The sequence below is a fragment of the Convolutriloba macropyga genome, chromosome 8 (assembly GCF_964194025.1).
Source record: "Convolutriloba macropyga chromosome 8, txConMacr16.3, whole genome shotgun sequence".
In the NCBI taxonomy this organism is placed as follows: Eukaryota; Metazoa; Xenacoelomorpha; order Acoela; family Convolutidae; genus Convolutriloba; species Convolutriloba macropyga.
The window spans coordinates 51,496,801-51,524,763 of record NC_134475.1 but is presented as its reverse complement, the minus strand read 5'-3'; the positions used below and the strand labels follow the sequence as shown (position 1 = coordinate 51,524,763).

Here is a 27,963-nt window from a genome sequence, read left to right as displayed (position 1 = left end):
CAGGCCAAGATCAGATGATCAGTGTCATCCCAGCGATATTGATTGCATTTTTTGAGATTATAAAAGGTTGCTAAACTGTTTCGACAGCCTTTTTTAACCAAATTTGTGGCTGATTCTTTGATATTGAAGCATTTTACAATAACTGCCATCAAATGAGCCATATTAAGACCATTTTGTGGATATCAGACACGTCGGGGTTTTAAAAAAGTTCAACTACAGTAAAAATGAACAAGTAGTGGAATCGAACCAGCATCTCTTAATTTCAAGCCTAGTGTAATAAAGGTTAATCGAACTGGTATTAAACTCTGAACTTGGGCATTTTTTTCAACCATTTCTGTTGTTCTTTCTTGTTCCACAAGGCTTTATATCCCTGGCCATATGTATGTTGATAATTTCTAGCTTCTTGTCAAGCTTTATTGAGCTTATCTGATACACATATTCACACGAAGCAGTTCTTTCTTAACGTCTAATAATTGGAGCCAAACTTTTGCAAATTTTTGGCTCACTGATGATTTAAAAAATCCGCAAAGATTCCGCAAAGTATTTTAAGCTCAATTCCGCTTTTTTTGCTCATTTCAGGCAGACTTCTCCTCTTAATTTTTGAATTTTTTCTTCTTGTTTTAGAATGGTATTTCTTAATAGCAATTTTACTAGTCTGATTATGTGGTAAACTTGTAACAATATTATCTATGTTAAAAAATTCGGAAAACCTATTGGAGCACTATTTATCGAACATTCATGTTTATTGTAAGTTAATTTATTCATGTCAATTAGAAGGGAAACTTAATTTTTAAAATATCCAGAATGGAATAATCAAGTTTTGAAGACAATATTATTCTTGAGGAGACTTGACGAGAGCAAACAACTTTTTACTTTACTTGTGTTCCAGGGTTTCCGTAGCTTGTTTTGATTTTTGGTAGTTCAAAACTAATGTTTTAATACTTCCACACTGAAATAATGCGGGACATTGGTGATTCATTAGAGTTCAAGCGAAAGTTGTGCCAATTTGAAGTTTTTGATAGACCTGACATACGCCATACGTTTACAAAACTGATTGGTTTTAAAGGTTTGTGTTGGGTGATAGGGATCAAAATAGCCAGGTATCGTTGTTTTTCTTAAACCAGTCTGTAACCACTGATAGAACCTTTGACAGAGACAGGCAGAGTGGTGATTGAGCTGAGCTATAAGAAGCAGAATCAAATAATAAATGTTTCTTTTCAAAATTTTTTTTGCGCCTAGGAAATAAAAAAAAAGTTTCCACGTTTTTTGATCCAATAATATCATAAGACGCTGCATTAGTTTTAAATTGCATACACTTATCTTTTTATTCGATATTTTTGAGAGAGAGAGAGAGAGAGAGAGAGAGAGAGAGAGAGAGAGAGAGAGAGAGAGAGAGTTATTTCCTCTGAGTATAAATAAACTTCAAAATATAACATATAAAAAAAATTCCTACTTTTATAGTTTAAGATCAGAAAGCCTCAAGTTACCTTTGCATTACAAATAAAATTACAAAAATTGAAATGGGTAATACTTTCAAAGGACACTTATTGATTTCAAGCGAAAACAATTTCATTGTTTTAGTTTTTATTAGCTTCTGCGTTTCCGTTATTCGTTACCGTTGTTCACTATACCATCCTTAATTTTACACTTTCGGTATTTTTTGATTTGGATTTAAATATTCGAGAAAATCTATTACTTCGGTGTGCAATTTCAGTACAATGAATTAATGGAGAGCCTTAGCGATAAAAGTTATTTTGTGTTAAAAGAAAAAAATATGTCGTGCTTATCTCAGGTCCCGGACAATGTTGCTATTCCTAGAAAACTGATTAAACATTTTTGTTTTATTCCTTATGATAACTTTGTTCTAATCCTATTTTCTTAATGCCTAATTTAGTTTTTCCTTTTATTGCAAATTATGGTAAATTTAAGGCAAAAGTTTATGAGAAAATTCTTGCCTAAGTCTCTTGAAAATAAGCATCAAAGGTTTAGTAAGTGATCGTTTTCTTCAAGATATGTTTTTGTCTGTAATTTTATTTCAGCTGAAAACACGTCTTGCAGAACAAGATCAGTCACTAAGCTTTTAACGTTTGTTTTCAAAAAATTTAGGCAAAAATTTACTTTTTGCATGCATAAAACTTTCTTATTCTAAAACTATATCTTCTCGTAAACTGTCACTATCGTTTGCAGAATTGGCAATCGAGTTTATTCTAATTGGCAAGCAAAAAATTAAGCACAATCCTGACACTTAGGCATCATACATAGCCTTACTTCAATGAGCCAATTATTTAGCCAGCGATGAGTTGTGGGAGCAAGGAAACCTATTGTTTTCGGCGATCAGAAATTGTCCTTAATTAATTTTTATTGTTTTTTGAACTCTTTGACACTTTTTTGAACTTCAACTGACTCACTTTAAAAACTAAAGTTTGTTAGGTTATCAAAAGAAATTAGAAACAGTTCAAGATTTGTTAGATTGCTATCTCATCAAATTTTTAAGTCGGATGAGCTGCCGTTGTTAAGCGAGAAACCGGCAATTAAAGTATCTATAACTCGACTGGGTTCTTCTAAATTTTAGTAACAGAATAGTTGCCATAGTTTATCACTAAACGTATTTTTGGCTCAAAATTTTAGTGAAAAAAAAAACAATTTTTTTGAAATTTGTAGCCAAAGAGTTCAGTAAGGCCAACGGAACCGGTGTCCGAAGAGCCAGTGTGAAAATATTTGAGGTCTGATAGGTCTTTCAGAAACCGCAGCACCTAAGAGGTATCGTTTATGGAGATTGTTTTTTTTTCAATTGAACGGTTCAATAAATGACTCGAAATCGCGATACAGATTTAGTTTCCCATACGTATTTCTCTTTTTTGAGCAGATACTTTTTTGGCAAAGCCAATTTTTACATAGGCTTACGCACAAGCGTCATTTTTAACCATATCATGAAAAGAATGAAAAGCAAGAAGCTGAAATGTGATATCACAAAAGCGTGGACGAAATTATCGATCACGCCAAGTTAGTCTGGCTTTGTGCAGGCACTACTTGCTCTGGGCAAACACGCCTCCCAGGACCCGATTCTGTTTCTTGACAGTAAGAAGTACTTCAGAACAATCGATCGCCTCGAAAAATTGAGAAAAACAGTGAAAAATAAAGAGTGAACAAGACAAATTATTCAGGGTTGAGGGTAGCATTTGAAATTGGCGGATGTTCTGGCGGAGGCTGTTGTTTGAGGGGGGGGGGGGGGGGGGGTGACGGTGTATTGCCATCAAGTACATATGAACACGTTGATAGCTACCTTGGGGTTATTTGATGAAAGATTTATGCGCTGAATTCAGTTCAAATGTGGTCTGCACTTTTTGATTTATGTACAGCCAAGACAGGGCCTACAAAACAGAGTGAATATATGGTTGAATTCAATATCCGTGTTGAGCCCAACTTGCCTCTGGTTAGCCGGATAGAGCAAAAGACAGATTGTAATTTAGAATGAATTAAGTTAAGACTTATTCCAAATGCTTTCCGGACTCCAGCATAAATCAGTCTTGTTAGCTCATCTTTTTCAAATAAAAATTCCCGACCCTGTATCTTTTTTCTTTTTATTTGAGATTAAAAATGCCCGCTTTTTGTTCTAATCGTTATCTTCTATAGCAGCGCTTTGAGATAATCCGCTGCGGAAATTTCGCATTTAGAACTATTTCATTTTGTAAACTCAATACCATATAAACTGAAAAATTATAAAGGAAATAATTTCTTCTCTTTTATCAATGTTTAAGTTGTGATTGGTTTGACAGAATTGAAAAATTATGCACAAAACGGTCAACTTTTTGCTACAGTAACTGTGTCACAATGGCCAAATATGTCCAAAGAAAAGGTATTCGTAATTTTTCAATTATAATTTTATTAATAAAAAGCGTCAAATTATCCTTTCCCCAAAATGTAGATATTGCGTAATTTACATAGTTCAACAAATTTCGATCTATTAAATATGATTTTGTATCAAATCTTTTAGGCGCCTTGTAATTATCCCGGGTTCGAATGCAGTCCTAAATCGATCATTACTTTAATCATACATTTGGCACGCAACTGTTCTTCGTTCATACATAAATCACTGTTTATTGATCATGGTTCATTACTGTTTGCAAAAAAGAGTAAATCGCCTGTTATTCTCCCAGGTTAAATCAACCCCCCGCCGCCACCAAAATTAGGCACCAATACCCCGCACCCCCAAAAGATTACGGGCCATAAATTTTGGCGATATAACTGTGTCCTGAAAGAGAACCCACTAACCCTCTAACCTTGAGGCTTTCAGCTGTAAATCAAATTATCGCTTTTACTTTTTTGTGTTATTGTTCGTTCGCTCCATTTTGCATAAATTTTGAGGTGAGAGATAATTTAATTATACATATTATAAAACAAAGTTGATACAGGTTTTCGAGACATTCTAAATAATTCAAATTGTTTTAGGTTAAAAGATATCTTGTTTGCTAAGTTCTCGGCAATTTTCAATAGCTTTGGGTTTTAAATTTGTCAAATTTTTTGTATCCTTCTTGTTTTTGTTTTATATCGTAAATACTTCCGCTTTTTTGCAATGAAAATTAGGAGAAAGACTCTTTTTCACACAGAGTAAACAACAAGAAATAAAAATGTTTCCTCTACCTATAAAAACTGTTCAACTTTTCTTGAAAAACTTGAATTTCAATTTTTCCAAAAATGTTTTAAATCTAGTTACAGTAAAAATAGAGAAAAATATTGATCCTGACAAAGAAAGTAGTTTTGAACTCAACATAGCTTGACAGTATAAATATAGAGACAGAAATGAGTTAGTACTGAATAATGAGAAGAGAAACTGTGAAAATTTAGCCTTTAAATTTCACTCGTGACTTTTAGAAAATGTCTCGACGGTGATTTTCATTGCAGACAGACACTCCATTTTTAGATGAGTTTCAGCATTTCTTAAATTACTGAAATTATTTGGTTATGACTATTTTTCTTGTTTTTATGGCAAACAACCTTAACACTACTTTTCAACTTATTTTTAACTTTTAGTTTACAATAACGTACAATTACTGATATATCTAGACCCATCACTTCCTTTTTGTGATAAAAAAGGGGCGCGATAGGTCCACACATATCTCAGAAATTCCTGGCAAAATGCTGCTCTTTTGGGCATCAAAAAGAGAGGTCCTTTTCAACACTCAGATATCGGTACTCGTTGATCTGTAACAAATTAGTCAAGATACGCTCCCGATGCCGATCTGTTTAGAACTGACAAAAAGTTTTCTTAAAAACTGCAAATAGTGTAATCTTTGAAAGATCTGTTAAGATTCTGTCAGAAGACGTTGATTTATTTTCTGAGAACGAGATACGTCAAGCAGCGATCAGAAAAGAGAATAAGTGTTTTCAAAATCTGTATAGATTTTGTCAAGAGCTGTCAAGAAATTTTCTTGGTCAATCTTGACAAGATCTTTTCAATATCTTATAAAGATATACCATGAAATATTGGTATTTAACGATCTTGGCAATATATTTTCACTTTTGCAAGACGTATCAAGATCATGCATGTCTTATCAAGATGTACCAAGTTTCGATTCACTGGGTCGTGTCTGAGGAGGAGGAGTTAGATAAATTAAAAGTATTTAAATTCAATCGTTGAAAAACAAACAACATGTTTGATATAATCACGATCGATGACACTCAGTTAATTGAAAATATAATAACAGCAAACAATTGCCCATTGAAAATTCTAAACAATTTCTTTGTAAAGATTGGTGTTACTAAGAGAGATCGAAAGCATCGACATCATAATTTCTTCTGTTTCTTTTTGCAACTGCAAAATATTGATAGAACAGCAAGAAATCATTGAGTTGTTCCTTGGCTTCACTAAACCACATTTGAAGTTTTTCCAACAATTTTTTTTCTTTGCAGCAGGTGTCTCTGCAAAAATTTAAACTTTTCCCGAGCAAAAACTAAATTTCAAAGGTTAGCCCTTAATTCCAAAAACTGAAGGCAATTTTAAAAAGATATGGATTTCAAAGGATTTCCGAGAAAACATTTGCAACGCAAACGAATCATCGGCTCAAAATTGCGCTCATGAGTGTAGTTCAGGTCAAGGAGCAAAACTGTAAGCGTGGAATGTAACAAATTTTTAATGGCTTTTAATTACGTTGTAACGAAATGGAACATTGTTATATGGTTGCTTTCGATTATCTCCCAATTGTTCACTGGATTTTGTTTCATTGCTTTTGTTTGCTCAAAAATAACAAAAAGTTTTGAAATGGCGGTGTGTTGTAGGAACGGAATGTTGAACTTCAACGTTTTTCGGAAACGAACCTAATTAATACGACCCTGAAACTTTTTCAACACAAAAGTGAACTCAAAATTTGAAACTGTACAACGATTACAAAGGCTAATAATTTTAACTGATGAGAACGGTTAGATAAGTAAATTTCGGTTCTGATAAGGATTCAATTATAAATTCCCCGGTAAATTCTCACAAGTATGAAAGTAGCATAAGAATTATGGACGACCTTCCCAAAACTCATCCACCAAAAAAGCAATTTTCACATAAATGGTGGTTAGTTTCGAGAAAAAATTGGACTAAACTATCATAACAAAACACAAGTAGGCAGTATAATTTTGAATGAAAACCAAAGATCTAAATTATTACGTTCTGGCTTCAACTAATAGAAAATAAATTAGTTGAGCGATTATGAAAAATATACATCAACCAATAAAGATAGGGTAGGTTATGTAACGAATCTGGGGGACAGAACTGAGGCCCCGGACAACATCAAGACTATTTATTTCTGAGAGTAATAATTGGCTAAGATCTTTCCAGGAGACCAAATAGCGATGCCACTCTGAAGGCAGGGCTGCCTCATGTAAACTGGTGATTTGGGTTCAATCATGTGGCATGGTCTGCACTAACCTGAAGTACCTGATGGCAATGTCTTAACGTTTTGTTCAAGTTGGCTAATACTACACTGGTTGGGCTGTGGAGTGAACATCTACGAGCTCGACATCTACTATATTACATCAACTACTTCACGCCATCTACTATCTTACTTTATGTATATTGTTTGATCGTTCAATTATTTAGTTGAATTGAGAACCTAGTATAGTTCCCAGTCTTAGAGTCACCAGCTTCACTTCATTGATGTAATTTGCTTTTTGACTATAAGTATTTTTTTTATAACAGAAAAGCTTTGAAATACATGTTACGTTATTACTTATTGGCACTTGCGTAAAGTTCTACAAATCGCAGTATAGTCCAATTAAGGAGTGAAAGAAGGGCTTGATATAACCCTTAGTTATTCTAGAGCAGTCTGATTGTGAAGTTACCACCCCTACCAGTAAAGCTATATTATAAATTTATTATTCTAGGAACACTTATGGAATTGTGAAAAGGGATAAACCTCTAATCTGCGATCCTAATTTCCATATTGTTGACCACAGAAGGGTGTTCGGATTAGACAACAGTTTTAACTGACTTTTTTCTACCGAAAAGGAGTGCTATTTCTCTCAATGATATTTCTATTGGTTTAATTGATTCTTCACCTTAGTTTCTGAAAAGATTCCGAGGGTGAAAAATAAGTTTGCAAAAAAAGAGCATTAGGGACATTGAACGAATTGAAATGCCAATAGCTACATCAAAAATCCTTCCAGTTTTCCAGCGGAAACGAGAGAGCTTGACAAGTTTGGCGGACAGGGCAATTAAAGTGCACCAGAAAACAGACACAACCTTTAGCACAACAGCACTGTATTGTCTGGATGGTTGCTTGTTTTTGGAGGGCCTCCAGGATGAACAACTCAGGCAACAACTGAGAGAGGTGACTTATATTGTGTTATATGTCACCCTGCGCCAGGCTATCCATTTGTTCATGGAGGAAACCCATGATGGCTCGGAAAGTTGCAGTCCAATCTTCCATCCTACGCCAAGCAGACGTCAAGATGTTGGAGGTGGTGACGACTGGGCCCTGGACTATGACATAGTTGAAGGCGTCATGAAAATGGACGGTTTTTGCTTGTTAGAGATACTCCTCAATGAACAGCAGCAGCCGCAAGGACAAACTAACCAGTTGCTTCGAGCAGATCAAAATCTAATAACACCTGCAAGCATTGGAAGGAAAAACAGTGCGCTTCAGCAAATGCATGCAAATTGGTCACTACAGCAGAGGTTGCGCCCAAGCTGGGGAGCACTGATTAGACCAAAGCCAAACAAGCGAAAAAACAGTTTTTTTTTCAATCTTCGTCAGAAACTTTCCGTAATTCAACATAGAACATTTTGCTTGAAAACTGTTCATCGGCGCTGGTTGAAAATCTATTCGTTGATTTGTTTTTTGGTTTATTAACCGCATTAACTATGCCTACATACTATTACTCCAAAGAAACGAAATTCCTTTTGCCAATTTTTATGAGCTTCTGGTCACAATCAATTTTTTATATAAACTCTGTGCCCGAGAACAAAATCTGATAATTTGAACAATACCCTGATTAGTGTTTTTAAAGAAAAGATGTCGAAAAATAAAATATTTATTCATTCAAAATAGCGACATTGTTTATGAGTATTGCTAATTTTGTTTTTGCTAATTTTTGCTCATTTTGTTTAGGAAAATGTTTTACGGATGAATGGAAATACAGGGATCAATAATTCTATTTGAAGGAAAGTTTGAAGAAGTAAAGGAAAAAGTTTTTTTTCTATCTTAATTTGCAAATAATAATATCCTCTGACTTTAATTTCATTCCGAAAAATGAATACATTTTGGCTGAGTAGAAAAATCAAAGAGAGAAAAAATACAAGAGAAACTTTTATAGTTTACTTCAATCAATATTTTGTGTCGATTTGCAAAACACACAAAATATTGTTTATTTTTCTTGAAAACAATCTCCTAACGAAATTTGAAAATGCGAATAGTTTTTTCCTAGGTCCAATGCTCTGGCGTCGTAGGCAGGAGCAGAGAAAGTAACCAAGCGCATCAAGTGAACTCCTTCGATTGTTATTCACTATGACTCTAAGAGACAACTTCAACCAATGAATTAAAAGTCTTTTGAACATTGGATAAAATTCAACAGTTTAGGAAACGTTGCCTTTGAACATTTTCCACGCTGATAGGAGCACTTACCAGAACTGAAACAATCATTTAAATCTGTTACAGTTGAACACTCTAAAGGAACTTTTTCATTTTTGTTTAATACGACGAGTGGGAACAAAACGAATAGAAGAACGAAATTGAAACACAATTACTAATTGAAGAAGATTACTACGCAAATACAATGGTTTAAATAAAAAGTTACAAAAAACTGTGTAGTTTTCTCTCTAAACATTTATAGAGAATATTAATCATTCAATTGGAGCAATTACTAACTTTGAATGTTAAGATGCATAAACTTTTTTTCATTAAATTTGAATTTAGGGTACGACTGTGGGAAAATATCGTTCGTTGTTTTGGCTACTGAACTGAATGAGTCCGGGAGAAGAGAAAACAGACAGCAGATTAGAGAACCAACTATATTTGTAATTTTTAGTAGATTAACTTTGTATTGGTCCGCAACTTGAGTGATGCTGTGACGAATGCGGCATTGGATTGTTGTCAACTACCTAGCAAAAATCCAAGAACTACTACTCCACTACTATAATGGTTGCACAAAGAAGGTTGACCAGTTCCTTCCTTGCCTTGTCTGCTGATCTCTGGAGTCTACTTTTCGTGACGACAGTAAGCTGTTATACACCAAGAAGAGAACGACATACAACGATGTTGCCAACTGATGACAGAGCAGACGCCGACGCTACGCAGACATAGATCAGAACTGCATGACGTTCCAACACTGGAGAAGACCCCCAACTGACTTCAGAATTAGCTGGTTTTTCCGCATGCACTATATGGATGCTCTGACGGTTGGATACTTGCAACTGTTTGAAAGGTAGGAAAACGCTAAGTGAATAACAAAGAGAGAAGTTCTATGATCCATCCCTCAACTGACCATTACAAAAATGCTGGAAAAAAGTCAAAAAACTTAACCTAATAGAAAAAAACGCAAATTGATGGCGGTCATGTTGATTAGAACTGCAAATTAGAACTCATGTTGTACGCAAAACTGATAACAATGCTTTTTCTATAACTTTACGGTGTTTTTGGTAGTGCTTGGTACTAATCAGGAGAATAGTTTTGTCGAAATGGGTAGGCGTGGGAAGGTAAAATTGAACGTAAGGTAATTTTCGTAAAAGAACCAAGTTATACTGACCTTGAATTAATCCAAAAACAAAAGCGAATTCTAAATTTAAAACCTTACTGCGATAATAACGGCTAAGTAATTTTGCTGATGGGAATGGAGGAGTAAAAAACCGACTCTAATAAAAACCACCATCGAAGTCTCCCAAAATTAATAAAGGATTAGAAATCCAAAAAAGGGACTAATGGTATCAAAGTTATGGACGACTTCCCAAAATTTTCTCCCGAAAATGCTTTTTTCAGACAAATATTGGAGAAAATTTTGTGCGAAAAATTGTTTTGTTGCTTGTTTGAAAATAACTATTATGAGCCGATAAGTGGATGAACAGATCTCTGTCGCTGAGGTGAAAATTGCCATATTTGTTGAAATAAATGTTTTGTTGAAATTTTGTATTTGGGTAACTATACTTAGCAAACTTTCAACAAATATCTCTTTCGCGACATTTTTATTAGAAATTAAAAACTGTTTTCAGTTATTAAAGATAACACGTTCTGTAGCTTGGAAACCATGGAAAACATTTACCTTTTGTACAACGGAACCACAACCAAGTATTCATCAATACTAGGTAATTGCTAACTTGTTTTGTTTTTTTTTTCTATAGAGGAACATTGTACCATTGTACAGATTTAGCAACTTCAGATCAAATCCCTAAAAATATAAAATGATACTTAGTTCTGGCTTCAACTAATGGGATATATGTTAATTGGGTGACTATTTAATACAATGATCAACCAATCAAAAGATAATTATTAACTGTCCTGTCAAAAATTAGATTTCACTATTCAAAAGAGGAAACTTTTCATGTCTTTTTCACTACTGAAGTAGATTAATTTCAATTAACTGTTTAGTCATTCTTATGCAGTACCATGCTATTTTCAGGTCAAATCTGACAAATACTAATCATCTGACAAGAAAAAACTTAACGAAGACTTTTATAATCACCATCCAAAAATTGATGTCTTGAAACAGTTTAAAGAATAAAGCAAGATTGTCGAAACTTCTCAATTCTAAATTTCTGAAGCCGAATATTTTAGAGCAACTTTGTTGTTAGATAATTAAATATTTTGTATTTTATACATTTTTCTGAGCAATTTTTAAGAGTAACTGATCAATTAAATAGTGCAATTTATAATTTAACCATATTAAATAATTTTGAAACATTATAAACCATTTTTAAACATTTTTAACCAGATTAACATATTATAAAAAAATTTACTATTTCACTCCACAAAAGTCAAATAATAGCGTTTCAAATGAGTAAAACTGGTTCTTTGAAAAAAGAGTTTTTTTCTGAAAAATAATTTTTAAAAATTCTGATTGCGCGGCATTTTATGGCATTGCTCTTCCGGCCCACATTTTTCCTCAGGGTTTTGCAGGTTCAAATTTTTATGAACATTTGTCTGATTTTTCATATGTTCTAATTGTTCACATTTTTCGTAGTTTTTTTTATTCTTTTGCCAACTTTGCTAACAAATGTGTAAGAATTGTTAACCATCATGTCTTTGATTTTACTACAAAAAAACGAAGCAGTGGTTTTAAACTACTTGATACAGTTATTTGGCTAAAATCTTTGCTAAATTTTTCAAAGTTCAGCCCTTTTTCATTAGAAATGGCACGAACTAAGCTTTTTTCCACTTCGTTTATAATTACCGAATTAACGCTCCTAAAAACTGCTGAAAAATCCTTTTTTGTCTAAAAAATAGCTAGTTTTACTTGTGGATTCATTAAGAGTGTTCGTAAATTAAATTTTTGACGGTTTTTCCCTAATTTATTTCAATAATTAAGCAATAAGCATCTTTTATTTTTGATATATTGGCCTTTTTCAGACTATCCATATCCAGAAAATCAGAACCAAGAACTTGTTCCTAAATGAATTTGTGCAAAAAGAAGTCTAGCTCTTTTCTAATCGATGTCTCTTGAAGTCAATCAAAAAAAAACAAAAAAATTGCATTGTAGTCAGTCGAAAAATTTTCATTTTTTGCAATTTTTGCTTTCATTTACTTTTTTTTTACAAAAAAAATCTAATTAGGGCGTGATAATGACAAATCAATTTGGCTTCTAACGGATTTTTAAAGAAAATCTGAGTTGTTTTTTTAGTCAAAAATTCTACATATTTGAAAAATTAATAATTGTTAATGAGTTTTGCTCATTTTCGATCATTTTTGGTTTTGATCATTTCTCATTTTTGATCATTTTTGGTTTAATTTCTGCAAAGATATAATGCATCGGTTTTTTAATTGGATAATTACTTAAATTTTAATTCAGTTTTACGTTAAAATTAATGGTTTATCTGCTTCGATACTACCAGTTTTGTTTAAAAAATTTTGTTTTTTTGTTTTTCCTCATCAATGAGGTTCATTTTTTACTTGCGCCACAAAACTGACAGGTCTTTTTGGAGTTTAAAAAGAAGTAAAATTGACATCATGGGTTTTTCAGCTAGGAGATTATAGTTTTAAGTGCTTCAACACCGTTTTCTAGCAAAAACTAATGGTTTTTTAAAATTTAATCGTTTTTTTGTCGCTCTTTTGTAGTTTTTTGCTATATTCATGATAAACGTTGATCATAGTCGCTTTTTATGGATGTACAAAAGAACCTGCGTATTGAATTCAGTTGATAGTTGTTTTATATTTATTTTCATTTTTGGTGTTGAAAAAGGCACAATTGAACATTTAGAAGGTTTTCAGTGCATTGTTTATTGTTTTAACGTCTTCTATACCGGTTTTTCAGCATTTTTTCACTTTTGGCACTTTTTTTTCATAGTTCTTTTTGTAAACTTATGACTTGTTCCGAATAATAAAAATTATCAGTTACTTTTTGTTGGGAAATTAAAGAACATGTTTTTTGTATTCAGCTGCTAGCTAAAGTTTTTATGTCTCAAAAATGAATTGTTTCCGAAAAAAATCAAATATTTTTTTACCTATCCCTTTCGTTCTTTCTTAATACTTGCTACCCATTCTCATTATTCCGAGGTCAAATTTCTCCTTGCTGCTGTTCAAAGAAAGCACAATTAATTATATTTAAATTTTTAACGATTAGATAAATGTTTTAATGGCTTCGGTGCTGCTTTCTTGAAAAATTCATCGGAATTGGAGCTGAATTGGTCGTTTACTTTTTGAAACGTACAACATATTCTGGATAATGACCGGTGTCGAAGTAGTAATTTTGCAGTTTGAATGAACAGAAATCTTTTTAAGTTTTCTGGTGATGTCTTATGGTTTTCAATAATGAAATTTCATTTGTTTTCCAGGAGACATAAACGATTTTTAACTTATTCGTTTTTAGTCATTTTTGTCTGCTTTCTATTATGTATTTTTTTCAACAAAATAGACATTGAGTTTTGAATGTAAATGTTCGCAGTTATTTTATTTTTTTTGTCTGGACTCGTAGTCTTAATAATCGCAGGTTTCTTCGGACCACTAATGTGGCATTATTTACTTTACTAAGTGATTTGATTTGGAAGCATTTTTTTCATTTATACACCAATTATTATATGTGAGACCTTGAAAAAATTTCTATCTTTTCCTCATTTGGTAGACAATTAAGCTAAACTTGTGGATAAGCGGAGTCGGAATCTTATGTCCGGACGCTTATTGACGAACCTCCTTTGCCTTCTCTAGAATTGACATTTAAGATATTTTAGATCTGTATGACCTACTGAATTTTCATTTTCAATGAGAGGCAATAACTCAATTTTGAAATCTGCCCTTTTTGGCCGGTTATATGGTGTTATAAAAACAACTATTACCATTTTAGCGGAAGATGACAATTTTCTCTCAATTGCGCTTACTATTAGACTGAGCTGTCATTATTTAGACAACTTAGAGAAGCATTTCCTAAGAAACCATTGTCAACTGCAGCCCCAGGTGAGAAAATTTGTTTATTTGTTTACTATTTCTTCCAAATTTCACCATATGCCAACTTTGCGCACACAGGTAAGAAAAATATTTGTATGTCTAATTGTTCGGTTTGTTTGTTTATTTATGCTCTGGTCTGTATCTGCTATTGTTTAATTTTTTCAATCTGTGCTATTTTATTTAGATAGTATCTACTCTAGATATGGGGTTTATTGCAGTACCATCAAAACAGGACTGTGGTATAAGTTTTATTTTTGTGATTTAAATAGTACTTTGATTGTCATTCAAGCGCATTTTAGAAGCATGAATAAGTTGCCTGTGAACTATGAAGAGTTACAATAGAGTACTCTTTGGAAGATAAACTTTAAATGGCCAGGAGACAAAAGACCGACATAATTGAGAGTTGAAAACAGATGGTGGCAGCAAAAAATGTCTCCTATTCCTTGTTGGCGCTTTTTGTTAACTAGCAAAGTTATTATATTATTTTTATGTGTACCAGTTAAAGTGATGAGTCATATAAACTACAGCGGTCAGAGGTTAGTCAATTGAATTGAAAACGTTATACACAACTCCCCCCCCCCCCATCAAATCTTTCACTTATCATTTATAAAACTATATTTACACCCGTGCTTAATCCCCCAAACTAACCCCCTCCTCCACCTTAGCTTATCCCAGTTTCAACTAAAGGTTTCTGCATCCAAATGAGCAATTAGAAAAGGAAAAAGTTCAAGGGACTAAAACAATGAAAAAAAAACTTAAGATTGCAGTAGCTGCGCTTGTTTATATTTGAAACTTGAACTTGACCCCGATGGACAGGAGCTTTTTTGAATTATTACAAAGATCAAAACGAGCGTCTGAGAAGCATTACTTCTTTCAAGGTCTCCATCCTCCATCTTTGGTATTATGAGAAATTGATTTAATATGACAACATCGGAAACACACAATCAAATGGATATTGTCATAACAAATCATTTGGTCAGAATCTTTGTAAAAAATCCTGATTTTCTTAAGCTTAAAGGAAGGTGTGAAAACTCATACAAGAAAAATAAATTTTACTATTTAATTGCAGCTTTTTTATCCCTGCTAGTCAATTAGCTCTGCACACACACACAACACATACACACACAACACACACAACACACACACACACACACACACAAACACACACACACACACAACTCCCCCATCAAATCTTTCACTCATCGTTTATAATACTATATTTACACCCGTGCTTAATCCCCCAAACTAGCCCCCTCCTCCCCCTTAGCTTATCCCAGTTTCAACTAAAGGTTTCTGCATCCAAATGAGCAATTGGAAAAGGAAAAAATTCAAGGGACTAAAACAATGAAAAAAAAACTTTTGATTATAGTAACTGCGCTTGTTTATATTTGAAACTTGAACTTGACCCCGATGGACAGGAGCTTTTTTGAATTACTACAAAGATGAAAACGAGCGTCTGACAAGCATTACTTCTTTCAAGGTCTCCATCCTCCATCTTTGGTATTATGAGAAATTGATTTAATATGACAACATCGGAAACACACAATCAAATGGATATTGTCATAACAAATCATTTGGTCAGAATCTTTGTAAAAAATCCTGATTTTCTTAAGCTTAAAGGAAGGTGTGAAAACTCATACAAGAAAAATAAATTTTACTATTTAATTGCAGCTTTTTTATCCCTGCTAGTCAATTAGCTCTGCACACACACACACAACACATACACACACAACACACACAACACACACACACACACACACACACAAACACACACACACACACACACAACTCCCCCATCAAATCTTTCACTCATCGTTTATAATACTATATTTACACCCGTGCTTAATCCCCCAAACTAGCCCCCTCCTCCCCCTTAGCTTATCCCAGTTTCAACTAAAGGTTTCTGCATCCAAATGAGCAATTGGAAAAGGAAAAAATTCAAGGGACTAAAACAATGAAAAAAAAACTTTTGATTATAGTAACTGCGCTTGTTTATATTTGAAACTTGAACTTGACCCCGATGGACAGGAGCTTTTTTGAATTACTACAAAGATGAAAACGAGCGTCTGACAAGCATTACTTCTTTCACGGTCTCCATCCTCCATCTTTGGTATTATGAGAAAATGATTTAATATGACAACATCGGAAACACACAATCAACTGGATATTGTCATAACAAATCATTTGGTTAGAATCCTTGTAAAAAATCCTGATTTTTTTAAACTTAAAGGAAGGTGTAAAAACTCATACAAGAAAAAATAAATTTTGATATTTAATTGCAGCTTTTTTATCCTTGCTAGTCAATTAGCTCTGAGCTGTTCAGAATAACATGGCGAAAATAATATGCTCTAAACTAACTGTTTCATAGATGATCTTTATTTAAACATTAATCATATACCATGAGTGAAGAAACATTTTGCAAGGCAAATGACTTGGTCAACTGTTTTCCGGTTTTATTGACTTTAGAAACAAATTAAAAGTTGTGAACGAGGATTTATTAGAAGAAATTAAAAAATATGATGTGTCAAGACCTCAGCAAAAAAAGAGAGAAACAGAGTTGAGCAATATAGACATAGCTATCAATGATCCCAATCCAAAAAGAGAATTAAGCACAAATTGAGCCAAGTTATTGATTTTATAATATCAGAAAACGGGTTAACCAAGTGAGATTCAAAAAATACTTTTTATAAAAAATTGAATAAAAACGTTTCCTCTGGTAAATAGGTAACGGATAAAGTTAAGATGCTAAGTTGCAAGTTTAATTGGTTGCTTTTTTTCACTCAGAAATGAATGACCTACTTTAGTCTTTGCTCTGGTGTATTTTTAGTACCGTATGAAGTTGGCTATAAGGAAATAATTTTATTGTGAAATTTCTTCATCCCTTTTCACAAGTACACTTTGAAACTTTTGCATCCTGTGCGAAGGCAGTGATAATCTTTAATCACTATTTGCAGGAATATTTCTTATGCTGTATTTAAAATCACAGTTATGCTCTGTGTGCAAGGTAAAGTTGGATATTTCTTGTTTTTTTAAGGTTTTTTGATTTATAATCTTTGAGTGTCGCAATCACACACACACACACACACACACACACACACACACACACACACACACACACACACGCACGCACGCACACACACACACTAAAACACACACACACACACACACACACACACACACTCAAACACACACACACACACACACACACACACACTCAAACACACACACGCACACACACACACGCACACATATACATACATACACACACACGCGCGCGCACGCGCACGGATTCAGTTTTCAAAATATATAGTGGGAAAAACAGCAAAACATGCGAGTTTTTATACCCGCAAAAATTAAATGTTCGCCGTTCTTTTACCGTAATAATGCTAGTCTAAGTTTTTGGATTCTTCTGAGGCAAAAATCTTTAAAAATTATATATTCTATTGTGATGAAACACTAAGAAAAAGGAAATCCATATTAATTCAGTGATTGAACAAAGCGTCTTCTCTTTTTACTACTCCTTTTCTTTCATCAGAATTGTTGCATAATTGTTATTATTCATATCAGTTGACCATTTTTGCGCCTAAGGAGAGAATGTGAACAAAATACCCACTCCTGCTACTAGTTTGTTGTCTACCCTGGCGGGAGAAATTGTTCAATTTATTATTGAGATCATAGTGAAATTTCACTATAATGGAATTTTTATTATTCAGCTCAGTCCACAGTAAATACACTCAGATATTAAAGTACTACAGTCATTAGTAACTCATTGGGGATCTACTGTTAGAGGAATAATAATATGATATGAATAAACCTGAATTAATGTTCAACAAAGCTAACATTTGGGATAATTGTTTATTTTAGTTCCAACCATTCATCTGTGTTCGTCTGCAAATCCATCTCTTTTGTATTTGAACTTAACCAAATTAAAGCTCACATATATGTCAAACCTTGTATTCCACAAAATAACTCATAAACTTTAAAAACTTTTTACCATTTTTAGAGTTATAGTATTCACAATGTTTTAACACTTTAAAACAATCTATCGACTGATACATCTCGAAATTGCATTCTGCTTAATTAGAGATAATCTATTGCACTTTATAAACATGCAACATACTTTGGTTTATTGAATCTATAATTTGACAAACTTTAATTTTACACGCTTAGTACAGCACGCTCTGTATAAGTGATGCTATCAAAACAAGGTGTAGTTTTTTAAATCAAATTCATGAAGTAACAGACTAGCTTTTTTTGAATGTGTTTCTGCTCACCAAGTTTTGGTCTTTGAGCTCTGCTGAACAAAATTTTTGAACGTTCTCTAATTTATGCTTCGCAGCATTTTATTATACACGTTTTTCAACTTGGTTTTCATGTGCAAAAGTTTTATTACTCGAACGCAAAATATTTGATAACGTGTTACAAATTTTTTGTTACTTGATTAAAATTTTTGACACCACACGTTGTAAAGAAGTTTTGGTGCTCGAACAAAACGAAATCTGAGAACGTGTAACAAAAAGTGTTCAACTTGATTATTCGGATAAACTCGTTCACGTGTTAGTAATGTACCCTCCTGGTTACTACCTGTCCAATCAACACGTGAGTCAGGTACTCACCGAGCTCAAAGACACCTTGTATGGGAACCCAACGGAAGAGCCGGAACCAAAAGAGATCCCTGGAGACCCCCCAAAACAATTGTCAACTTTCACCAGAAACGATAGATACACAGCAGAACACCTGCAACGTTTGCTCAATGTGTACAAACCGTATTACGCACCCCGAAAGTCATATGACGAAAGGAATCTGTTTCTTCTCCGCGTGTGAACAACTTTCTCTTGTCATAAGTCTTGGTAAACGAAATAAAGCACGGTTTTTCACTAATCACAGCTTCTGTAGTTTAATAAAAGGCCGGGGTGTAATTATTATTTCTCAGTGAAGCCAAGTGTGAAATATATTGATAAGATCTTGATAGAGACAGTTGGTTCCAACTTGCAAATTTATTGCATTTTTCAGGAAATTAGGTGTTTTCTCAAGATGTTATCTAGATATGCATATCAAGATATATCATAAAAAACTTGCTTAATAAGATCTTGCCTAAACATTCCAATTTATATCAAGAAAACTAAGATCTTTCATTATCTAGCCAGTTGAATGAAGTTTTGCTTCACTGAGAATTATCAATTTTATATATATTATAAATTTATAAGGCTGTTAATGTATTAAGTATAGGCGATAGGTGCTCATACTCTATTGGGAAAGGAAACAGTTTCGATTAAAACTCCAGAAGGTGCCCTGAGAAAGTCGAGGAACCACAGGAACCGAGTCCGGAATCTTGGGAATCGCGAGGTCTACTGTCGCCTCACGTTTACGGAAACCCTATTGAAGGCATGCCCCAAACAATGACGGATCATAACTTGAGTCAAAGACTGCAGAACTTAATCGAGGGCGAATTGCAACCCAGCACAGTTAGCCCAGCTCGAAAATCGGCTCGAGATTTACACGAGGACCATAAAATCGACTTCAGGACTCAGAAATTACGCGAGCAGTACTCTTTAGAGTATGTTTATCCACTGTTACTTGCGGGATATTCATATCCCTACACAAAATGGCTAATGCTACAACGCGAATTAGCTCGTCTTGAAAGACAAAAGGTCAGCAAAGGTCATGCGCTCTACCTTGACCGCTCAGTGGTGGCTGAAGAAAGGAAGCCGGCTTCGATCAAATGGCATTCCGAGCCCAATTTGGACAAGTTTCACGCGTATAATTTAGCAAATTCTGAAGAATTTGCTTATGATTTCAGAGCAAGGCCGTGGGAATATATGAATCTACTAAAACGAAAAGAGCTACAGAGAAGCATGGAAACTCTTAATTAATCAAAAAATACTTACAATTGAAAAGAATATCTATATTCCGGCGAGGCACCCGAGCTTGATCTCGCACCACATATGAGTGTTATCGGGACGCGGTTAAAAGCTCTTAATAGAACTATTAAGAAATAATGATTTAGTTAATTTAGTAAATAAAAATACAAGAATTTCCATTAAACTGATTGTGTCTAATTTCTTTTGTTGTTAAAATTAGAAACCGTTGATAATTTTCTTTTTTGGCTATAGACGGCTTGAAGTCTCAAGACGAGGAATTTTGTATGAGCAATATGTTTACAAAGTTTTTGTTTTTACTGCAGTTTTCTGTACGTCAAGTAAATTTTGTATTATAATTAAAGGTTTGATCTTTCGGGAAAAATAGCAAGACAGTTCTGGTAATACAACACTCCAAAGTATTGAATAAAAAATTGAGAACCCTTGAGCAGATTAGCAGACCAAATGCAAAAGCGCAGCTTCAGAAAAAAAACAGTCAGTTTAAATATAAAAGAAAATTGATAGGGAAATAGAAGCACAATTTCAAAACTCGTAAAATCAAATTTACAATAAGAAATTAACAAAAGCAAGAAAATTAACCAAAATAAACGAATTGAAAGAACTAAAATCTTTCTCCAGTTATAGAAAGCAAGTTACAAACGGGCAAGAAGTTTCTAAAAGTTAAGAGAAGGGTACAACAGAAAAAAAAATTGTGTTAATGACTTCAAAAGCTTTTATCCTAACCAAAAGCCTCAGAATGATCCAACTACAAAACAACACAAATCCTTCTCGATTATTGGAAGCCAAAATGATAGTTCTTTTTAACAAATAGGGTAAAAGTTAAAAAAATAATAGCATGTAAATATTAGATCTTTATGATGTACAGTAACAAAAACGATTAATTTCTATAAAAAATTTGGCTGCTAGCAAAAATTTTACGTTATATAAGACTGCACCAAAGCAAAAAACAGCAAAAAATGTCAACGCTCAATGACAAGGTAGTACATTTCTGACGTTCTTAGTTGCCAAAATTTTCTTTTTCAAATGTCTTGAAATGTGTAGCTAGAAACGCAGCCGCGAGAGAAAAATGTTTCAATAACAATTTTTTTACTTGTTTGATAATATATTCTTTATAATTAACTTTCTCAAACTTTTTCAAGACTTTTTTTAACGTGACGAACGTCCATTGGTAAACATTTTTTCCTTTATTCTAAATAAAGCGGCAAAGAAAACAAGAAACGGATAACCCTACCACTTTAGTCTCAAAATCATGTTGTTACCGAGTAAATTGAATTGAATAAATTATATCACTAGATAGAGAATTTTTTGCGTATTATATCAAAACTTTCGCTTAGATTTTCCGTTCTAAATGCGACATACGTATTATTTCTGAGAAATACAAAGGCCGATTTCCCACTAAGAATAAGTTCCAAAATGGCTCAAAACTGATCGCTTAGCCTAACAAATTCGGTTTTTTGAACGGATTAGTTTAAATTGGCGACCTAGACTAAGACCTGCTAAAAAAGATCAAGCTAGATTTGCCTCCGAGTAAACGATGCTTATTGCCTTGACGTTTCGATATACAGTTGATCAGAAAAAGGTTGCCTTAACGTTATGATATAACGAATAAAGATTACGATAGAGTGTTTCCACCTATATTTTTGGTGCCGTTCTCAATCTACGAAAAACATTATTTAGCCTAATTGTTGTGATAAACCTATTAAATGGACAAAACTATGGCTGCCTGTTATAATCACAAATCATCGTTTCTAACAACGGAGAACTCTCGACGTCAAATGACAACTGATTGAGAGTTACTCAAAATACTCTGCGAATTCACTTTTGTTGTGCAGAACTTCAATTGCAAACATCGTATTAGTTCATTTTAGTATTATATCATCTTAGTTCATTTCTAGTACCCTGTTCAGATTCTGGACTTTGACTTGGTAGTCGGTCCGCCCTGAAAGCAGGCGTCTTTATAATCCCCTGGACGCTACAGATCAAAGCTACTTTCCACAGTCAAACAAACTTAGCCAACAATTGAAGTTAAACGCTTTTTATTTCACCGCTCGGTTTGCGCTAAATTGTACTTGTAAATTATATCTCGGTCTCTTTTGTTTATCAGGAGGCGTCCGGCAGCTTCTTGCGAAAGTCGGAACTTTTGGCGTCGAGTGTTCATACTATTTGCATTCTGTGTCAGGGGCGTTACGTTTCGCGATATCAACTTCTTACGCTTGAAACTCAAGCAAAGGACGATTAAGTTTGAGATACCGCTTAGAGAACTGAGACAACCTCTTTGAAGCAGTATTTCATTTGTCTCTCACATTACTACATTCCTTTCGCGGTACAGCTTAACAGTGGAGCTTTTAAAGTAGATCCTGTGTGTTGTGTTGTGTTTGTGCGACACACTAAAAAAAACTTTTGGTGGGAGTGACGTCTAGTAGAGGACAGTTAGTGACAGGCAGTGCTGTGGTGCTGAGTGTGTGTATTTGTCTGTGGGTGAGATGCTAATTGTGATGCCCCCCTTGAGTTCTAATCAGAGGGGCCATGCCGCCATACGACGCTCTTCCATCGACCCTATCGACATCGAAATGCGCATTGCAGGCGAATGGTGACTGGGCCACGAATACATTGTGATGGTCTACAACGGTCTACAACGGTCTACAACTGAGCAACAATCAGGGATAAATCAACAGAAAAAAAAAACTGTAAGAACTATTCAAACTAAATCTTTGTTACTTGAAATCTTGATGCTCTATATTTATATTCGAGACCGGCAAATCTAGACCCCAAATCCCATTTCCTTTCCTTTATAAAAAATTTTTTACGAAATTCCTCGGTCACCAAAAACCCACCCCTTAGAATTTTTTTTTTGAAAAAAGTACAATTTTGACAAATTTTTGTCAAAACCCAGAGATAATCAAATTGCGGTGTTTTTTTACAGTTCTTGACATAAAAGCGAAGCAAAAAAAAAGTTTGAAAAAATTGACCAAACTTGATAAAATTTTGCAAAGAAAATTATATAAAGCGTTGATAGATGACAGATAGAACACTTGTATAAAAAAAGGTAGAATTAAGAGTTTGGTCAAGATTTTCAAATTTTGAAAAAAAAAGAATCAAATAACTGATTTTTTTTACAAATAAGCGCTTATTCTTGGTAACTCGTGAAAATCGTGCATTTAACGTCAAGGTTCGGAGTTTGAGCAAAACTCAAATCAATTATGTTGTAAAAACATTATATGGTTTTCATATTAGCTGCAAGTTCACTTCATCACGCCACAAAAACTTTGCCTCAAGCGTCACAAGACCATTATAAAAAAGGAATTTACGCATTACCGGGTCTGAGTTTTAATCCTAACGCTTTGAAAGTCCGAAAAACCGCGCAATTTCAATTGAGTCACTTCTTCCGTGATAAAAAGAGGCTAGTTATATGGCATGATGTGGTGAACAATTCATTGTCCCGTCATCGCAGTAACAACAATAAGCCTTTAACACCTTCGCAGCTTATTGAAGTGCTTGAAAAGTATCAGGAGCGCATAGAAACTATAGTGTATTGCCCCAGAGAAGGAACTCCCGATATTTACAATCAGCTCAAGCGTAGTACTCTAGTTACCATCCATTTAGTGAAAGACATTGTGTCTAAACGTAAACAGAAAGATCTTAGTTTACTTAAAGAGTACAGAGCATTACACCAAAGGCCTGCACTTGAGCTGAAAACACTCACTATAGTCTTAGCTCATAAGAACAACCTCCAGTCCTTGATAACACGCTCCCGACCGAAGAAACTTTCAAAGCGCCGTCGTAAAACGCTTCGCACCCGTCATGCGTTCGAGGAGGCGGAACTCACACAAGCCTTTGATAACCTGAATGTCACTTAGTCTTGCGCTGTTTTGGGAGTCTACACGCTGACTGGCGGTGTGACTTAGTTAACTCACGAGTTACGGGTTAGTTTGTGGTTGGTTCTCTCCGATAGCGCTTTACTAAACGTTTCGCTCTCCCCATTCTTCGAGTTTTTCACTACCGTCCGTTTTCCGCAGGTTATCTGGTTTCATTTTCCGCTTCCGTCCTTTTGTTTCCTTGTCACTTTGTTTCCTTCTATCCCCCGTTTATCTGTTGTATGATGTAGTATGTTGAGTTTCTGCTGTAGTAAAATTTCTCTCTGCTAGTATGCTGGTTTGTTGTGTAGTCTCATTCCTTGCTAGGGTGTGACTTAAGCTCATTCTGGAGTTACGGCTGGTTTGTTTCGTGACTTTCACCACACTGGTTTGCTAGCAATTTGTTGTAGCTTTATTAATTTTGTAGTATGCACTTTTGTTGTCTGGGTAGGGTGGTTTGCTAGGGTGTGACTTAAGTGTGTTCTGGAGTTGCGGCTATTAAAGTTCCTGACCTTTTCGACTTTTGGTTATACTACACTGTTGCCGTAAATTGTTTCATGTTTGTTGTTTTGATGCCGTTGATCAAGCCCCCATAATGTTTTGTGCTAGTTTACCTGGCAGTAGCTCCTCTCCTTCTTTCTAGGGTGTGACTTAAGTTTATTCTGGAGTTACGGCTAGCTTGTTTGGTTGAGTTTGTTGCTGTGGTCTGTTAGCATCGATCTTCCCGCCTCCTCGCTTGTGGTTTCCGCCCCACCCGTGCAAGTTTTCCCGTTTCGTCGCGCGCCATCCGCCCGACGTTTCCGCCCCTTCCGTGCCGTTTTCCCGTTTCGTCGCGCGCCATCCGCCCGACGTTTCCACCCCGCCCGTGCCATTTTCCCGCTTCGTCGCGCGCTTTTCGCCCGACGCTCCCGTTTGTCCGTCCGGTTTCCCGTTGCGTCGTGCGTTACTCGTTCGGCGTCTCTTCCCGTCCGTCCCGTCTCCCGTTCTTCCCCTTTCCGCGCTTCCTGCGCACCGTTCTTTCTTTCTTTCGCCGGGTACTATTGTACTCGACGAACATCTTTGCTCTTCGGCGGTTTAGAGGCTGAACTAAATAACATCTCTGGTGAAATTAACAATGCTGTTGATAAGCAAGACAGGAAAGTTAAGATCGAACGTCTGATTGTGAAGTGCAAAGATGCTTTTACTAGAGTAGTTGATTAGAATGAAGAGCTCTTTGATCTGGCACAAAAGACTGAAGATCCAGACGCTGCCTGTAAGAATCTTGAGAAATGGTTAGAGAGTGTAACAAAGAAAACTGACGAGTTCATTGCTGCTGCTCGAGGGTATATCAATTCGGTCCATGACAAAGAGACAGCAGAGCAGTATACCTCTCACCATTCAAAATCAAGTTCACATATGACTTCCTCAAAAAGATCAAGTCAGCGTCAACGAGACTTAGAACTATCAAGACTCAAAAGGGAGGAACTTGAGAAACAACATGAAGCAAAGCTTCGCATTGCTAGACAGCGTCTCGAAATTGAAAAACAAACGAAATTGCGGGAATTGGAAATTGAGCAGCTTGAGGAGGATCATCGCAAGGAAGTAGCTGCTGCAGCACTTGAGGAAATTGAGTTGATGACAAAATCATCAGCAGACGGGTCTGGTACAGGCAAAATGAGCGGGCTCTTTACGGAAAGAAGTTCAGTCAAGAGCAAGAAACTTGTTCAAGATTGGGTTAATTCGTCACCGGCCGGGAACATGGCAGATGTTGCAAACGAACCGAGTTTGCAATTTTCTGGTTCCATCGCCCAATCCAACCAAGCAATTGTCCAACGACCTTCTTCAGCTCACCTTCCAAACACACACTTCAATCTCAATACACATGGTCAAGTTGAGGCCAACATCAACCTCCCTGCCCATGATCCAAGTAGTAGAACCAATGTAACCAATGAAGCACATAATGCAAACAACATCATGCAAGAACAGCAACAGCCTCAATATACGCCTCCATCACCATTAAACTTTGGTATGCCAACTCAACTAAACGCCCCAAACACAGCTCGACAACTGTCTCAAGCAACAATGCACTTCGATGGTTTACAGTTAGATCATCAATTCCCTCGCAAGTCGAGCATGCCGGGACAGTTGAATTTAGTCAGCCCTCCGCGTTCACCACCTTTAAACACACTCGATAATGCTCCGCTAGCACTTAATCCGCAACATGCACACATAAATCTACCAGCCCCCCCATCCCCCGTTCTATACCCCGCACCACCGCATTTCCCGTTAATCCCACCAGCATTCCGCTTTACTCCTTCGCCACCACAAGCACTCCCACTACACGCCACTAACCCCGTGGCGAATAATGTCAATCTGTTACCCCATTCTCAGCCTGCACCAATCATTTCCTCCGCAAACATTTTTGTACCTCAACTAATTCATCCACCACCCCCACAAAAGAGTTTTCAGCCCCAAAATTTTGTCCCTATAACCCACGCACCTCCTGCTCCTCCAGACCCAAATGTCTGGCGTTTTCCGGCAGCAGTCCCATCTAATGCAGTACCACTTGTACGTACATCTGCAAGCTTATACACCGCACAACCGGCCCCGTTAATCAACCCTCATATCACTACATCGCTCCGCTCCTCTCAAGTACAAGCAGCAGCAGGCGCTCAAAATCACGTAACATCAGACTTCATGCAAGCAAATCCATTTAGTTCTTCCACAGGTACCTCCCCCACCTTTGTCACTCCGATCATTCCGCCAACGTATGGAGCTACCGTTCCGAACCCGTTGTGTTGGGGTGGCCCGCCGCATCCCACACCTTCGGCTCCTTCTTTGGACTCTGTGGATTTGATAAAGCAGTTGGCGGATGCAATTACTTGTAAGAAGAACCATCCACTGCCCGAGTGGAAATTGTCACAGTACAATGGTGATCCACTGCAGTGGCACGAATGGTTCGGACAATTTAAAGGCGCCATATACGCACAGTCCTTGACTGATGACGTGAAGTTAACATATTTAAAAACGCTTGTAACTGGAAAAGCTAAAACAGCCATCGCTGAGTTCGCATACTGTGGTTTAATGTATAAGGACGCACTTAAGACACTCGAACGTAAATTTGGCCAACCACAGGCAGTAGTCAGTGCACACTTAGACAAACTCAGCTCTTTTCCTCCACTTAAGATGCACAATAGTGACAACATCATAAACTATTCTGCAACAATTTCATGTCTTGTTGGGGTCTTTAAATCACTTTCATATGACTCAGACCTTAAGAGCGCCTCACGTCTCAACACGGCTGTGCAAAAATTGCCGCCCAATCTGAAAGAGTCTTGGTCACTCTTCACAGTGAAGAAACATTGTGTAAAGCCAACACACCTTGACTTCAACGATTGGTTGAAGGAGAAGGCGGAGGCACATGATTTAATGAAACAAACTTCATCGAAGGCAAGAACTGAGGATAACACCAACTCAGTAGTAAAGACCAAAGTTGCCTCAAGAACTTTTGCTGCTAATACACAAACTAAGGGCACTCAGAGACCAGCCTCAACATCGGCAACGCTTGCAACCCCTCGCTGCATTGTGTGTAAAGGTAACCACCGCATCTGGGAGTGTAGTGTATTTAAAGAAAAGTCTCCCACTCAGCGAGCAAAGGTAGTGGCGGAAGCAAAACTGTGTTTCTCATGTTTGAGAGAAAAGCATATGTTCAGGCAATGCCCAAACCACAGGAAATGCAGGAAGGACGGTTGCAACAGCTCCCATAATACTCTTCTCCATGGAGCTGAGAGGGTTTATCCATCAAAATCCCCTCCAAACAACAACAACAGTAATTCTAATGCTGGCGCAAATCAAAGTAAACTTCCTAGTGTCCAATCATCGAGCAAGACCACCACTTTGTCATCTGTGAGTAATGTGAAAGGCCTCCTTCAGGTGACTGAATTACAGTTAAAGAGCTCTATCGGTAAAGATACCACGGCTTTAGTTTTGTGTGATACCGCTTGCAGTAACTCTTGGGTGTCCAATGATCTTGCAAATAGACTTGGTTTGCACGGTACAGCATTGAAATTAACAGTCAAGGGTATAAATACCGAGGAGGTTGTAGACACTAAGTTAGTTGAACTAATTGTAACACCACGCGACAACCAAGCATTTGAACCATTTAAAGTCAGCCCTTACGTA

The 27,963-nt window shown here is 35.8% G+C and overlaps 2 protein-coding genes across 6 annotated transcripts in view; one reads left to right on the top strand and one right to left on the bottom strand.

Annotated features, from left to right (window-relative positions):
• The window catches only part of LOC142344811 (uncharacterized), a 340,173-nt gene that overhangs the window by 145,432 nt on the left and 166,778 nt on the right, over nt 1-27,963 (bottom strand). The gene's annotated exons all lie outside the window — the stretch shown is intronic.
• Nucleotides 1-27,963, top strand: part of LOC142344816 (uncharacterized) — a 136,790-nt gene that overhangs the window by 9,334 nt on the left and 99,493 nt on the right. The window contains exon 1 of one of the 3 annotated variants that reach the window (XR_012759283.1): nt 13,909-14,078. The exons of the other annotated variants lie outside the window; for them this stretch is intronic. The gene's annotated coding sequence lies outside the window, so the exon portion shown is untranslated. Of the gene's footprint in view, nt 1-13,908; nt 14,079-27,963 lie in introns of those variants that run through there. 3 annotated transcript variants of the gene reach the window in all.